Source organism: Salvelinus namaycush, chromosome 42 (genome assembly GCF_016432855.1).
Source record: "Salvelinus namaycush isolate Seneca chromosome 42, SaNama_1.0, whole genome shotgun sequence".
NCBI lineage: Eukaryota > Metazoa > Chordata > Actinopteri > Salmoniformes > Salmonidae > Salvelinus > Salvelinus namaycush.
Genome location: NC_052348.1, coordinates 283,428 through 301,364, shown reverse-complemented (window position 1 = coordinate 301,364; position 17,937 = coordinate 283,428). Strand labels below are relative to the sequence as shown.

General features: G+C 44.5%; 1 protein-coding gene across 1 annotated transcript in view; it reads right to left on the bottom strand.

Annotated features, from left to right (window-relative positions):
• The window catches only part of LOC120034703 (storkhead-box protein 2-like), a 73,049-nt gene that overhangs the window by 14,002 nt on the left and 41,110 nt on the right, over nucleotides 1-17,937 (bottom strand). The window lies entirely within an intron of this gene.

Here is a 17,937-nt window from a genome sequence, read left to right as displayed (position 1 = left end):
ATAGCTTATTCTGCTAAAAACTTACCGCTGTTTTAGTAATTGCATCAAAAGCTTTTGTAACTTTTTATAAATAACTGAAATGTTGACCCCATTCCAAAAAAGCTATTCAGATCGGAAAGTGGATAAGGAATAGCTGCTACCAATCAATAGATAGAGCTGTAACCCATCAACCTCTCTCTTTATGGATGCAGTAAGTCATGTCAGAAGCTAGCAGGTTCATTGCTTACCAACAACAGCTGCACATTTCAATAGCAATGCATCACGTTTTAAAGTTCACTTTCCTTGCTTTGTCTAACAACACTATCATGAATCTAGCAAATATGTTTGTGGGTCAGAGTGCAGTATTTCTTTAGTTTCAAAGCACAAATTTTTGTTAGCATGTTCCTCATACTGGCTGTAGCCAAGGCAACTGTTGCCTAGCAAACGAACAACAATTGCCACCGTTCACTCTAGATATTTTACCCGATCACTTCTCATTGCATTTCTTTCAGTTTTCAAAGACAACAAACGTAGTTTAGACACTGAACACAACCACAGACCACAACCACACAACTATTGACCACACAACTACTGACCACAATTACTGACCACAGCCATACAACTATCGACCACAACACCACAACTACAGACCATAACTACTGACTCGACTACTGAACACACCTGCTGACCACAACCACACAACTACTGACCACAACCACACAACTAATGACCACAACTATTGAACCCAACTAATGACCAAAACTACTGACCACAATCACTGTCCACAACCCCACAACTACTGACTGAAACCAACTACTGAACCACACAATTACAACTATAACTACTGAGCACAACTACTGAGCATAACTCCTGACCACCACTACTACCCACAATTCCTGACCACAACACACCTACAGACTAACTCCTGACCACAACTACTGAACACAACCACACAACTCCCAACCACAAATACTGACCACAACCACACAACTACTTACCACAATCACTAAACTACTGACCACAACTTCTGACCACACAACTACAACTACTCACCACAACCACACAACTATTGACTACAGCCACACAATTACTGACGACACAACTCCTGACCACATACTGACCATGACCACACAACTACTGACCACAGCTACCGCCTACATCTACCGACCTCAACTAATAACCAAAACTACTGACGACAACGACTGACCACAATCACTAAACTATTGACCACAACTGCTGACCACACAACTACTGAACCACAACTACTGACCACAACCACATAATTACTGACTACACAACTACTGACCACAACCACTAACTACTGACCACAACCACAACTACTGACCACAACCACAACTACTGATCATAACTACTGACCACAACCACACAACTACTGACCACAACTAATGAATCACACAACTATTTAACAAAACTACTGACCAAAACTAATGACCACAACTACTGACCTAAACTACTACCCACAACCACACAACTAATGCCCACAACTACTGACCACAAAAACACAACTACAGACCATAACTCCTGACAACAACTACTGCACACAACTCCTTAACACAACCACATAACTACTGACCTAAACTAGTGACCACAACTAACTGACCACAACCACTAAACTACTGACCACAAAACCACTGAACCAAATAACTACTGACCACAACCACAAATACTGACTACAACTACAGACCACAACCACAACTACTGACCACAACCACAACTACTGATCATAACTACTGACCACAACCACACAACTACTGAACACAACTAATGAATCACACAACTATTTAACAAAACGAATGACCAAAACTACTGACCTAAACTACTACCCACAACCACACAACTAAATGCCCACAACTACTGACCACAAAAACACAACTACAGACCATAACTCCTGACAGCAACTACTGCACACAACTCCTTAACACAACCACATACCTACTGATCTAAACTAGTGACCACAACTACTGACCACAAAACCACTGAACTAAATAACTACTGACCACAACCACAAATACTGACTACAACTACAGACAAACCACAAAACTACTGACCACAACTGCTGTCCACAACCACACAACTACTGACCACAACCAAACAACTACTGACCAGAACTACTGACCACACAACTAATGACCACAACTACACAACTAATGACCACAACCACAAAACTACTGACCACAACTACTGACCACAACCACACAACTACTGAATACACAGCTACAGTAGAAGTCGGAAGTTTACATACACCTTAGCCAAATACATTTAAACTGAGTGTTTCATTCGTTCTTGACATTTAATCCTAGTAAAAATTCCCTGTCTTAGGTCAGTTAGAATCACCACTTTATTTTAAGAATGTGAATTGTCAGAATAATAGTACAGAGAATGATTTATTTCAGCTTTGATTCCTTTAATCACATTCCCATTGGGTCAGAAGTTTACATACACTCAATTAGTATTTGGTAGCATTGCCTTTAAATTGTTTAACTTGAGTCAAACATGTCAGGTAGCTTTCCACAAGCTTCCAACAATAAGTTGGGTGAATTTTGGCCCATTCCTCCTGACCTCACTGGTGTAACTGAGTCAGGTTTGTTGGCCTCCTTGCTCGCACACACTTTCTCAGTTCTGCCCACAAATGTTCTATAGGATTGAGGTCAGGGCTTTGTGATGGCCACTCCAATACCTTGACTTTGTTGTCCTTAAGCCATTTTGCCACAACTTTGGAAGTATGCTTGGGATCATTGTCCATTTGGAAGACACATTTGTGACCAAGCTTTAACTTCCTGACTGATGTCTTGAGATGTTGCTTCAAAATATCCACAAAATTGTCCTTCCTCATCATGCCATCTATTTTGTGAAGAGCACCAGTCCCTCCTGCAGCAAAGCACCCCCACAACATAATGCTGCCACCCCGTGCTTCATGGTTGGGATGGTGTTCTTCGGCTTGCAAGCCTCTCCCTTTTCACTCCAAACATAACAATGGTCATTATGGCCAAACAGTTCTATTTTTGTTTCATCAGACCAGAGGACATTTCTCCAAAAAGAACAATCTTTGTCTCCATGTGCAGTTGCAAACCGTAGTCTGGATTTTTTATGGCGGTTTTGGAGCAGTGGCTTCTTCCTTGCTGAGCAGCCTGAGGGGCCTGACGTTATGTCGACATAGGACTCGTTTTACTGTGGATATAGATACTTTTGTACCTGTTTCCTCCAGCATCTTCACAAGGTCCTTTGCTGTTGTTCTGGGATTGATTTGCACATTTCCCACCAAAGTACATTCATCTCTAGGAGACACAACGCGTCTCCTTCCTGAGCGGTATGACGGCTGCGTGGTCCCATGGTGTTTATACTTGTGTACTATTGTTTGTACAGATGAACGTGGTACCTTCAGGCGTTTGGAAATTGCTCCCAAGGATGAACCAGACTTGTGGAGGTCTACAATTTTTTTCTGAGTTCCTGGCTGATTTCTTTAGATTTTCCCATGATGTCAAGCAAAGAGGCACTGAGTTTGAAGGTAGGCTTTGAAATACATCCACAGGTACACCTCCAATTGATTCAAATGATGTCAATTAACCTATCAGAAGCTTCTAAAGCCATGACATCCTTTTCTGGAATTTTCCAAGCTGTTTAAAGGCACAGTCAATTTAGTGTATGTAAACTTCTGACACACTGGAATTGTGATACAGTGAATTATAAGTGAAATAATCTGTCTGTAAACAACTGTTGGAAAAATGACTTGTGTCATGCAGAAAGTAGATGTCCTAACCGACTTGCCAATACTATAGTTTGTTAACAAGAAATGTGTGGAGTGGTTGAAAAACGAGTTTAATGACTCCAACCTAAGTGTATGTAAACTTCTGACTTCAACTGTACTTACCAAACCACTGACCAAAACGACTGACCACAACTACTGACCACAGCCAATGAACCACACAACTACTGACCAAAACTACTGAGTACAACCACACAACTACTGATCACAAAACTACTGAACCACACAACTAATGACCACAAAAACACAAATGCTGACCACAACCACACAACTACTGACCACAACCACACAACTACTGACCATGTCTATACAGTAGGGTCCAAAGAACCTGCAACACAACTACTGACCAGAACTACAGAACTACTGACCACAACTACCGATCTGGTCTGCACTAGCTCTGACCCCAGCTCTGGTCCTGGGCATAGCTAGCTAGCTCTGGTTCGCACTAGCTCTGGTCTCCACTATAAATTATAACTACTTAAATGAGAATACATTAGCATATAATACCCAACAACAATAATTGTAACTTTTGAATAGTTCAAGCTAGAGACACAAACCCAATGTTCAGGCTGTCCTATCCTATAAACCAATCAAATCATCTTTTCATCTATCTACTTTTTCAACTATAACCAGTCACTCAGGGGGCTCCCGAGTGGTACAGCGGTCTAAGGCACTGCATCTCAGTGCTAGAGGCATCACTACAGACCCTGGTTCGATTCCAGGCTGTATCACTACCGGCCGTGATTGGAGTCCCATTGGGTGGCGCACAATTGGCCAAGTATTGTCCGGGTTAGGGTTTGGCCGGGGTAAATTGTAAATAAGAATTTGTTCTTAACTGCCTTGACCAGTTAAATAAATAATAAAAACCACTACCACCATCTTTCACATGTTCAGGCTATCCTCATTTCAAATTCTTTAAAAGTTGTATCAACTATAACTATATACATTTGCATACATTTCTATCAAATAAATCACCACCAGTAACTCTTGAACCATTCAAGCGAGATACACCAAACCAACGTTCATATGTTCAAGCTATCCTATCTTTTCATCTACCTACTTTTACCAACTATAATCAGTCACCATCATTACTACTGCAGACACTACCACTACTATAACATGCTTCAAAACCATACATACTTCAAAAGAAGCTGGCACCACACACCACATTTTCTTCAGAAAATGTACTTTTAGCCTAAAGCTAGCTATCAGTAGGTCTACATACAGTGAGTTCGGAGAGTATTCAGACCCATTGACTTTTCCCTCATTTTATTACTTTACAGCCTTATTCTAAAATTGATTAAATATTTGGTCATTAATCAACACACAATATCTCATAATGACAGAGCAAAAACAGGTTTTTAGAAGACAAAAAATGTACATAACTATTCAGACCCTTTGCTATGAGACTCAATTGAGCTTCGGTGCATCCTGTTTCCATTGATCATCCTTGAGATGTTTCTACAACTTGATTGGAGTCCACCTGTGGTAAATTCAGTTGATTGGACATGATTTGGAAAGGCACACACCTGTCTATATAAGGTCCCACAGTTGACAGTGCATGTCAGAGCAAAAACCAAGCTATGAGGTTGAAGCAATTGTCCGTAGAGCTACAAAACAGGATTGTGTCGAGGCACAGATATGGGGAAGGATTCCAAAAATGTCTGCAGCATTGAAGGTCCCCAAGAACACAGTGGCCTCCATAATTCTTAAATGGAAGACGTTTGGAACCACCAAGACTCTTCCTAGAGCTGACTGCCCGGCCAAACTGAGCAATCTGGGGAGAAGGGCCTTGGTCAGGGAGGTGACCAAGAACCCGATGGTCACTCTGAAAGAGCCCCAGTGTTCCTCTGTGGAGATGGGTGAACCTTCCAGAAGGACCACCATCTCTGCAGCACTCCACCAATCAGGCCTTTATGGTAGAGTGGCCAGACGGAAGCCACTCCTCAGTAAAAGGCACATGACAGCCTGCTTGGAGTTTTCCAAAAGGCCCCTAAAGGACTCTGACCATGAGAAAAGAGATTCTCTGGTCTGATGAAACCAAGATTGAACTCCTTGGCCTGAATGCCAAGCATCACACCTGGGGGAAACCTGGCACCAGGTGAAGCATGGTGATGGCAGCATCATGCTGTGGGGATGTTTTTCAGTGGCAGGGACTGGGAGACTAGTCAGGATCGAGGGAAAGATGAACAGAGCAATGTACAGAGAGTTCCTTGATGAAAACCTGATCCAGAGCGCGCAGGACCTCAGACTGGGATGAAGGTTTATCTTCCAACAGGACAACGATCCTAAGCACACAACCAAGACAACACAGGAGTTGCTTCGGGACAAGTCTCTGAATGTCCTTGAGTGGCCCATCCATAGCCCGGACATGAACCCGATCGAACATCTCTGGAGAGACCTGAAAATAGCTGTGCAGCGACCCTCCCCATCCAACCTGACAGAGCTTGAGAGGATCTGCAAAGAAGAATGGGAGAAACTCCCCAAATAGCGTCACACCCAAGAATACTCGAGGCTGTCATCGCTGTCAAAGGTGCTTCAACAAAGTACTGAGTAAAAGGTCTGAATACTTATGCAAATGTAATATTTCATTTTTTTCATTTGCAAACATTTCTAAAAATCAGTCTGCTTTTTCATTACGGGTTAATGTGTGTAGATTGATGAGGGGGAAAAAACAACTTAATCCATTTTAGAAGAAGTCAAGGGGTCTGAAAACTTTCCGAATGCACTGTATTCTACATAGTTCTTCAATAATCACAAAAATAAGTTTAAAAGAACTATCATCACTAGAGCTGTCATCATATTTCTCTACCCAAATAATGGCCTACTTTCTAATCATTACATCATTCAACTCATACTTCAGTCACACTGAAAGTTTTACAAATGTAAATCGTGCATCTACTTATCTGAAACCCACAGCATGATTGATTCAGAGTTGCTTTGCTTTCCTAAGAGTGTTGTCCACATGATCCTGCTTTTTATTCCCATCTTCTGACAGAAGATCGCTTTGTCCTATGTCTTTCTTATTTTACCCTGCTGGTCATCTATGAATAATTGAACATCTTGAAGAACAATCTGGCCTTATTTTATTTTAACTTTATTTAACTAGGCAAGTCAGTTAAGAACAAATTTTATTTTCAATGACGGCCTAGGAACAGTGGGTTAACTGCCTTGTTCAGGGGCAGAACGACAGATTTTTACATTGTCAGCTCGGGGATTTGATCTTGCAACCTTTCGGTTACTAGTTTAACGCTCTAACCACTAGGCTACCCTGCAACCCCCAATGGCCATATACTCGTATAATCTCCACCCGGCATAGCCAGAAGAGGACTGGCCACCCCTCAGAGCCTGGTTCCTCACTAGGTTTCTTCCTAGGTTCCTGCCTTTCTAGGGAGTTTTTCCTAGCCACCATGCTTCTACATCTTCATTCAGCGGCAGGGTAGCCTAGTGGTTAGAGTGTTAGACTAGTAACCACAAGGTTGCAAGATTAAATCCCCGAGCTGACAAGGTAAAAATCTGTCGTTCTGCCCCTGAACAGGCAGTTAACCCACTGTTCCTAGGCCGTCCTTGAAAATAAGAATTTGTTCTTAACTGACTTGCCTAGTTAAATAAAGGTACAATTTAAACAATTCCTTGCTGTTTAGGGTTTTAGACTGCGATTCTGTATAAGCACTTTGTGACATCTGCTGATGTAAAAAGGGCTTTATAAATAAATGTGATTGATTTCTTCTTTTAGATTTCACATGCAACAACTGTAGTTTAGACTGTAGTTTAGACATTTTTTCCCCACAATCCGAATTAATATGGTTGATATAGTCAAAGTTGATATAGGTTGATATAGACCAATTATTTTACTACATTTAACTTTGACTATATGTAACTGCTTTTCTTTAAATAGTCAAGTAAAACTTTTTAAACTTCTACCACTGCCACAAAAAAACGTTGAAAGCGTTAAAGCAAGTCCCACCAATTGTACTTCATGTACAATTACCATCTAGTTAATCCTATATAAACATGACCATTTTTTGAATTAATTTAAGTTGAACTTAACTCACTTTCTTTCACTATCCAAAATGTAATCTATCCCTGCCAGGGTTAAACATCTTCCATACATTTTCACAAAAGTTCATAATCAGCAAGACCAGTTTTAACTCTACGGTAGCTTTATTTCTAGTACTTATTCTAGTATTTCCATTTTACAGATGGAAACCATTGCATAGCACTAATGAACTGAGCCTTGCCTTTATGAGAGGCAATTCCTCTTAGTAAACTGAGTAAGTCAATAAATCTGTAAAGATAGTGCACAACTCTACTGCAAATTATATAACCATTTATACTTATTTTTTAAAATAGATTTATCAGATTAATGAATCTGCCTCAGAATAACAGTTCATATTTGACTGCAGTTAGTGTTGCATCCGTCCCTATTATGACTCTATCGCCTCCTATTGCCTCACCAATGCCTGGTGTCATACAGACAAGAGACGCCAGACCGAGACAGAGCCAGAGCTTACTCTACTCTGTATCCCTCCTCCATCCACCCCATGTCCTTAGCTAACCATACAATCACAAACACAAAAGTAGGCCCTCTGGATAAAGCTCAACATAAGCGTTTACTAGTAAGAGCTCACTGTTGCATGACATTACATCACACTTTGTTAGTTGCCATACCAACATGACACAATTAGAGATTAAACTCAGTTTTAAGACATCTGCATGGAGGGAAGTGATGCTGAATTTAAAAGAAAGTTTACCTACTTGGAAAGGTGTCACGCCCTGGCCTTAGTTATCTTTGTTTTCTGTAATATTTTGGTTAGGTCAGGGTGTGACAGGGGGGATGTTTGTGTGTATTTGTCTTGTCTTGGGTGGTTGTAGTGTCTAGGGGGTTTTGTTAGAGTGTATGGGTTTGTGTTGAGTGTAGGTATCTAGGTATGTCTATGGTTGCCTGAATGGTTCTCAATCAGAGACAGCTGTCATTCATTTGTCTCTGATTGGGAGCCATATTTAAGGCAGCCATAGGCATTGGGCTGTTGTGGGTAATTGTCTATGTTGAACGTTAGTAGCTTGTGTGTGCACTTTCGTTTATAGCTTCACGGTCGTTTATTGTTTTGTAAGAGTGTTTCATTTTGTGTTACGTCTTCGTCTAATAAAAGGAAGATGTATTTCTTTCACGCTGCGCCTTGGTCCACTCCTTCACGTAAAGACGATCGTGACAAAAGAAGCCATGTGGAAAGTGACAGGGTAGTCTTACAAAAGCCCAGTACAGAAAAGAAACAAAAGGCTACATGGAACAAAAAATGTACTCCAATTACACTGAACAAAAATATAAACTCAACATTGAAAGCTTAGTCCCATATTTCATGAGCTGAAATAAAAGATCCCAGAAAGTTTCCATATGCACAGAAAGTGTATTTCTCTCAAATTTTGTGCACAAATTTGTTTACGTCCCTATTAGTGAGCATTTCTCCTTTGCCAAGATAATCCATCCATCTGACAGGTGTGGCATATCAAGAAGCTGATTAAACAGCATGACCATTACACAGGTGCACCTTGTGCGGGGGACAATGAAAGGCCACTCTAAAATGTGGAGTTTTGTCACACAACACAAAGTCACAGATGTCTCAAGCTTTGAGGGAGTGTTCAATTGGCATGCTGACTGCAGGTTTGTTGATGTCAACTTTGTGAATAGAGTGCCCAATGGGGGCAGTGGGGTTATGGTATGGGCAGGCATAAGCTACGGACAACAAACACAGTGGCAATTTGTTTTGAAAACTCTGCCATGACATGTTGTGATAATGGTGCCGGAGGGGAGGGCTGCCGTTTTATGAGCTCCTAACCAACTGTGCTATTTTCTTAGTTTTTTCGCATTGTTTGGAACTTATTTTGTACATAATGTTGCTGCTACCGTCTCTTATGTCATGTTTTGTCTTTCATCATGTCTTGTCCCTGTGCTTCCCTCTGCTGGTCTTATTAGGTTCTTTCCCTCTTTCTCTCTCTCTATCGTTCCGTTCCTGCTCCCAGCTGTTTCTCATTCTCCTAACGACCTCATTTACTCTTTCACACCTGTCCCCTATTTTGCCCTCTGATTAGAGTCCCTATTTCTCCCTCTGTTTTCCGCTTCTGTCCTTGTCGGATTCTTGTTTGACGTTTGCTGTTCCTGTGTCCTTGTTCCGCCCTGTCGTGTTCTTTGCCTTCTTCAGATGCTGCGTGTGAGCAGGTGTCAATGTCAGCTACGGCCAGTGCCTTCCTGAAGCGACCTGCAGTCTGTGGTCGCGTCTCCAGTCGTTCCTCTCTGTTGACGAGAGGATAGTATCCAGGAGAATCATTATTTGTTTTATTCTGGAATAAAGACTCTGTTACTATTACGTCGCTTTTGGGTCCTCATTCTGCAGCACAACAGAAGAATCCGATCAAGAATGGACCCAGCGACTACGGATTCTCGCAACACTGCCGTCGAGATCCAGGGAGCAATGCTCGGCAGACACGAGCAGGAATTGTCTGCTGCTCGTCATGCCGTTGAGACCCTGTCCGCTCAGGTCTCCGATCTCTCAGGACAGTTTCAGAGTCTTCGTCTCGTGCCACCAGCTACTTCCTGGTCTTCCGAGTCTCCGGAACCTAGGGTTAATAACCCACCATGTTACTCTGGGCAGCCCACTGAGTGTCGCTCCTTTCTCACCCAGTGTGATATTGTGTTCTCTCTCCAGCCCAACACATACTCAAGAGAGAGAGCTCGGATCGCTTACGTCATATCACTCCTTACTGGTCGGGCTCGGGAGTGGGGCACAGCTATCTGGGAGGCAAGGGCTGAGTGTTCTAACGTTTATCAGAACTTTAAAGAGGAGATGATACGGGTTTTTGATCGTTCAGTTTTTGGGAAAGAGGCTTCCAGGGCCCTGGCTTCCCTATGTCAAGGTGATCGATCCATAACGGATTACTCTATAGAGTTTCGCACTCTTGCTGCATCCAGTGACTGGAACGAGCCGGCGTTGCTCGCTCGTTTTCTGGAGGGACTCCACGCTGAGGTTAAGGATGAGATTCTCTCCCGGGAGGTTCCCTCCAGCGTGGACTCTTTGATTGCACTCGCCATCCGCATAGAACGACGGGTAGATCTTCGTCACCGAGCTCGTGGAAGAGAGCTCGCGTTAACGGTGTTTCCCCTCTCCGCATCTCAACCATCTCCTCCCACCGGCTCAGAGACTGAGCCCATGCAGCTGGGAGGTATTCGCATCTCGACTAAGGAGAGGGAACGGAGAATCACCAACCGCCTTTGCCTCTATTGCGGTTCTGCGGGACATTTTGTCATGTCATGTCCAGTAAAAGCCAGAGCTCATCAGTAAGCGGAGGGCTACTGGTGAGCGCTACTACTCCTGTCTCTCCATCAAGATCCTGTACTACCTTGTCGGTCCATCTACGCTGGACCGGTTCAGCTGCTTCCTGCAGTGCCTTGATAGACTCTGGGGCTGAGGGTTGTTTTATGGACGAAGCATGGGCTCGGAAACATGACATTCCTCTCAGACAGTTAGGGAAGCCCACGCCCATGTTCGCCTTAGATGGTAGTCTTCTCCCCAGTATCAGATGTGAGACACTACCTTTAACCCTCACAGTATCTGGTAACCACAGTGAGACCATTTCCTTTTTGATTTTTCGTTCACCTTTTACACCTGTTGTTTTGGGTCATCCCTGGCTAGTATGTCATAATCCTTCTATTGATTGGTCTAGTAATTCTATCCTATCCTGGAACGTTTCTTGTCATGTGAAGTGTTTAATGTCTGCTATCCCTCCTGTGTCTTCTGTCCCCTCTACTCAGGAGGAACCTGGTGATTTGACAGGAGTGCCGGAGGAATATCATGATCTGCGCACGGTCTTCAGTCGGTCCAGAGCCAGCTCCCTTCCTCCTCACCGGTCGTATGATTGTTGTATTGATCTCCTTCCGGGGACCACTCCCCCTCGGGGTAGACTATACTCTCTGTCGGCTCCCGAACGTAAGGCTCTCGAGGATTATCTGTCTGTTTCTCTCAACGCCGGTACCGTGGTGCCTTCTTCCTCTCCCGCCGGAGCGGGATTTTTCTTTGTTAAGAAGAAGGACGGTACTCTGCGCCCCTGCGTGGATTATCGAGGGCTGAATGACATAACGGTTAAGAATCGTTATCCGCTTCCCCTTATGTCGTCAGCCTTCGAGATTTTGCAGGGAGCCAGGTTCTTTACTAAGTTGGACCTTCGTAACGCTTACCATCTCGTACGCATCAGAGAGGGGGACGAGTGGAAAACGGCGTTTAACACTCCGTTAGGGCATTTTGAATACCGGGTTCTGCCGTTCGGTCTCGCTAATGCTCCAGCTGTCTTTCAGGCATTAGTTAATGATGTACTGAGAGACATGCTGAACATTTTTGTTTTCGTTTACCTTGACGATATCCTGATTTTTTCACCGTCACTCGAGATTCATGTTCAGCACGTTCGACGTGTACTCCAGCGCCTTTTAGAGAATTGTCTCTACGTGAAGGCTGAGAAGTGCGCCTTTCATGTCTCCTCTGTCACATTTCTCGGTTCTGTTATTTCCGCTGAAGGCATTCAGATGGATCCCGCTAAGGTCCAGGCTGTCAGCGATTGGCCCGTTCCTAAGTCACGTGTCGAGTTGCAGCGCTTTCTCGGTTTCGCTAATTTCTATCGGCGTTTCATTCGTAATTTCGGTCAAGTGGCTGCCCCTCTCACAGCTCTGACTTCTGTCAAGACTTGCTTTAAGTGGTCCGGTTCCGCCCAGGGAGCTTTTGATCTCCTCAAGAAGCGTTTTACATCCGCCCCTATCCTTGTTACTCCTGACGTCACTAAACAATTCATTGTCGAGGTTGACGCTTCAGAGGTGGGCGTGGGAGCCATTCTGTCTCAGCGCTCCCAGTCTGATGATAAGGTCCATCCTTGCGCTTACTTTTCTCATCGCCTGTCGCCATCGGAACGCAACTATGATGTGGGTAACCGCGAACTGCTCGCCATCCGCTTAGCCATAGGCGAATGGCGACAGTGGTTGGAGGGGGCGACCGTTCCTTTTGTCGTTTGGACTGACCATAAGAACCTTGAGTACATCCGTTCTGCCAAACGACTTAATGCACGTCAGGCTCGTTGGGCGTTGTTTTTCGCTCGTTTCGAGTTCGTGATTTCCTATCGTCCGGGAAATAAGAACACCAAGCCTGATGCCTTATCCCGTCTCTTTAGTTCTTCTGTGGCTTCTACCGACCCCGAGGGGATTCTCCCTGAGGGGCGTGTTGTCGGGTTGACTGTCTGGGGAATTGAGAGACAGGTAAAGCAAGCACTCACTCACACTGCGTCGCCGCGCGCTTGTCCTAGTAACCTTCTGTTCGTTCCTGTCTCTACTCGTCTGGCTGTTCTTCAGTGGGCTCACTCTGCCAAGTTAGCTGGCCACCCCGGCGTTCGGGGTACGCTTGCTTCTATTCGCCAGCGGTTTTGGTGGCCTACTCAGGAGCGGGACACGCGCCGTTTCGTGGCTGCTTGCTCGGACTGCGCGCAGACTAAGTCAGGTAACTCTCCTCCTGCCGGTCGTCTCAGACCGCTTCCCATTCCTTCTCGACCATGGTCTCACATCGCCTTAGACTTTATTACCGGTCTGCCTTCGTCTGCGGGGAAGACTGTGATTCTTACGGTTATCGATAGGTTCTCTAAGGCGGCACATTTCATTCCCCTCGCTAAGCTTCCTTCCGCTAAGGAGACGGCACAAATCATCATTGAGAATGTGTTCAGAATTCATGGCCTCCCGTTAGACGCCGTTTCAGACAGAGGTCCGCAATTCACGTCACAGTTTTGGAGGGAGTTCTGTCGTTTGATTGGTGCTTCCGTCAGTCTCTCTTCCGGGTTTCATCCCCAGTCTAACGGTCAAGCAGAAAGGGCCAATCAGTCGATTGGTCGCATATTACGCAGCCTTTCGTTTCGAAACCCTGCGTCTTGGGCAGAACAGCTCCCCTGGGCTGAGTACGCTCACAACTCGCTTCCTTCGTCTGCTACCGGGCTATCTCCGTTTCAGAGTAGTCTTGGGTACCAGCCTCCTCTGTTCTCGTCCCAGCTCGCCGAGTCCAGCGTTCCCTCCGCTCAGGCTTTTGTCCAACGTTGTGAGCGCACCTGGAGGAGGGTCAGGTCTGCACTTTGCCGTTACAGGGCGCAGACTGTGAGAGCCGCCAATAAACGTAGGATTAAGAGTCCTAGGTATTGTCGCGGTCAGAGAGTGTGGCTTTCCACTCGTAACCTTCCCCTTACGACAGCTTCTCGCAAGTTGACTCCGCGGTTCATTGGTCCGTTCCGTGTCTCTCAGGTCGTCAATCCTGTCGCTGTGCGACTGCTTCTTCCGCGACATCTTCGTCGCGTCCACCCTGTCTTCCATGTCTCTTGTGTCAAGCCTTTTCTTCGCGCCCCCATTCGTCTTCCCTCCCCCCCCCCCGTCCTTGTCGAGGGCGCTCCTATTTACAGGGTACGGAAGATCATGGACATGCGTTCTCGGGGACGTGGTCACCAGTACTTAGTGGATTGGGAGGGTTACGGTCCTGAGGAGAGGAGTTGGGTTCCATCTCGGGACGTGCTGGACCGTTCGTTGATTAATGATTTCCTTCGTTGCCGCCAGGGTTCCTCCTCGAGTGCGCCAGGAGGCGCTCGGTGAGTGGGGGGGTACTGTCATGTTTTGTCTTTCATCATGTCTTGTCCCTGTGCTTCCCTCTGCTGGTCTTATTAGGTTCTTTCCCTCTTTCTCTCTCTCTATCGTTCCGTTCCTGCTCCCAGCTGTTTCTCATTCTCCTAACGACCTCATTTACTCTTTCACACCTGTCCCCTATTTTGCCCTCTGATTAGAGTCCCTATTTCTCCCTCTGTTTTCCGCTTCTGTCCTTGTCGGATTCTTGTTTGACGTTTGCTGTTCCTGTGTCCTTGTTCCGCCCTGTCGTGTTCTTTGCCTTCTTCAGATGCTGCGTGTGAGCAGGTGTCAATGTCAGCTACGGCCAGTGCCTTCCTGAAGCGACCTGCAGTCTGTGGTCGCGTCTCCAGTCGTTCCTCTCTGTTGACGAGAGGATAGTATCCAGGAGAATCATTATTTGTTTTATTCTGGAATAAAGACTCTGTTACTATTACGTCGCTTTTGGGTCCTCATTCTGCAGCACAACATCTTATGACCGAAAAAAGAGCTTCTGGACAGCAGAACAGCAATTACTCACCTTGAATTGGACAAATAATTTTTCTTTAATGAGTTGGACGAGAGGAATTTACTCCAGACACCCGAACAGGCCCTCATCCCCATCATTCACAGGAGAAAGAGACTGAGGTTTTGGCGGAAGGAGATAGGGGTGCCTTGTGAGGATCCGGAGACAAGCAGCTAATCTGCCTTTGCCATCGGTACTATTGGCCAACGTACAATCGCTGGATAATAAAGTGGACAAACTAAAAGCACGTATATCCTACCAACGGGACATTAAAAACTAATATCTTATGTTTCACCGAGTCGTGGCTGAACGACGACATGAATAACATACAGCTGGCAGGGTTTACACTGCATCGGCAGGGTAGAACAGCAGCCTCCGGTACGACAAGGGGTGGCGGTCGATGTATATTTGTAAACAACAGTTGGTGCACGATATCTAAGGAAGTCTCGAGGTTTTGCTCGCCTGAGGTAGAGTATCTCATGATAAGCTGTAGACCACACTATCTACTAGGGCTGGGTGTTATGGCAAATAAATTATCACGATATATATATATTTTTTCATTCAATAACGATAATTATCACGAAATTAAACAAATAATGTTTAAAAGGTGTCACGTTCCTGACCTGTTTTCTGTTATTTTGTATGTGTTAGTCGGTCAGGGCGTGAGTTTGGGTGGGCAGTCTATGTTATGTGTTTCGTGTTGGTTAATGGGTGACCTGATATGGTTCTCAATTAGAGGCAGGTGGTTTTCATTTCCTCTGATTGAGAGCCATATTAAGGTAGGTGTTTTCACATTGTTTGTTGTGGGTGGTTGTCTCCTGTGTCTGTGTCTATGTATGTTGCGCCACACGGGACTGTTTCGGTTTGTTTGTTCGTTCGTTCGGTTTATGTAGTCTGTTCCTGTTTCATGCGTTCTTCGTGTCATGTAAGTTCTTATGTTCAGGTTCGTCTACGTCGTTTGTTATTTTTGTTAGTTATTCAAGTATTGTTCGTTTTTGTCTTGTTCAATAAATATCATGTCAGATCACGAAGCTGCATTTTGGTTCAATCCCTGCTCCTCCTCTTCGGATGAAGAGGAAGAGGAACGCCGTTACAAAAGGTGCATATCTGCTTCAGACTCAAGCCTGCCTGAACAAACCAAAGGCTTTAATGCTTCTTATTTATTGTCAGAAGTAGAAGAACTCACCAATAACATTAACTCCAATTTTCTTTAAAGCTCTAAGTTATGAACAAGAAATAAAAAATAAAAAAAACTAACAGTGCAAGTCAATATGCATTATAACTGTTAGCCTAATGGCACATCACAGTTGAACTCGGGTTAGTTGAAAGAAAGACAAGTCTGTCTACGGTCGCTGGCTTTAAATCCCTTCACTATGCTGCCACCTGTGCTAAAAACACGCTCTGATGGGGAGCTGGTCGCAGGAATGCACAGGTAGCGCTTACCAGGTGGCTAAATTTGGGAAAGTTTATTTGGTGGATCTTCCACCAGTCCAGTGGATTGGTTTCACTGTCAGCATCAGGAGACTGACAGTAGCAGCTGAGTTCCTTTTCTACCAGCTGGATTTCAGTAAGACCTGTAGTAAGAAGGTTTTTTGAAAGAAATGTCCAGTGACTTTCTCTTTTTAGCTGGCAGTTGTGGTGAAGCAGCAGCAACATCTCCCTGTGCCGGGCTTGGGTTTTGCATGTCCCTCATTGACCATCTTTGAGACAGCTCTTTCCTTTATGTGGCCCACCTTCTCCTCTTTGATGTAATGTGTTTTAAACCGAGGGTCGACCAACGAGGCCAGGAGGTCATCTGTGGCTAGGTCATCCTATTTCTCATTCAGCTAGTCCATGACTATCGTTTTGATGGTTTGGGTGAGCTCTGTTTCACCATCATCAGGTTTCATGACCTCTGTATTGAACAGGTGTAGTACTGGCTTCAGGTAAGACACTCTGACATAAGACTCACCAGACAGAGCATCTGGGAATTCTAGTAGTGGGGTCAATGCCCGGGTTGATGGACTTAAGAACATCTATATCTGTGTAGGTGGGAGCTAAGTGCCGGGTCTTCTTGCCACTGCACAATACCTGTGAAATGGCTTTCTTCTGCTCCAGTACTCTTTGCACCATCTTTTGAAGTGATCCCCACCTGGTAGGCGACTGTCACCAACTTGTGCTGGGGTTGGTTGTGTTCTTTTTGACCAATAGGAAAAGGCACCTACCACTTTCTTACTCACTCCAATTGCTCGATCCACCCGTTTGTCTCTACCCACTCCCTCTAAGAGAAATCAAGACAAAATCACAATAATCCCTTTTATTTATGTACAAATGTAATATTTAACTTGAATCAGTAGATGAAAAAAAAGCACATTTTAGTTTCATCTAACCAATCACTTCAATATACACAATTGACAAGGTTACGTACCAATGGCCAAGCGCAGACGATGTCCATAACATTGCAGTCGGGTCCATTTGTTGATTTGAGCGGCCTTCACCACATTGGCACCACTATCCATTGTAATGCAGACTTGTCTGTCTTGACTGAGTCCCCAGGAGGCGAGAGCATCAATGAGCCCCTCTGCTATAGCTTCACCCATTGGTCATTGGGAAAGTATGATGTTTGAAGGCATTTATTTTGAAGATTCCACTCTTTGTCAATATAGTGGATAGTGAGGCTAATATGACGTGTGACTAGACCACAGATCGGTAGTAGTAGCAAAATACGCAAAATCTGTCTTGAGCTGTTCCTCAACTTTTTCCCTACATTCGGCGTAGAGTTTAGGCAGTGCGGTTTGAGAGAAATGTTTGTGGCCAGGGAGCACGTACCTGGGGACAATTAAATTGAAAAACCTCTTGAAACTTTCCTTTTCAACTGTGTTAATTAGTAACATGTCCTTAGCAATGCAATGTATAATAGCATTTGTGATGTCTTTGTGACTTTTTGATGTTTGCTCGTAGGGCATAAACGCTGTCAGTGTTGACTGCTTCGGGCGAACATCCCAA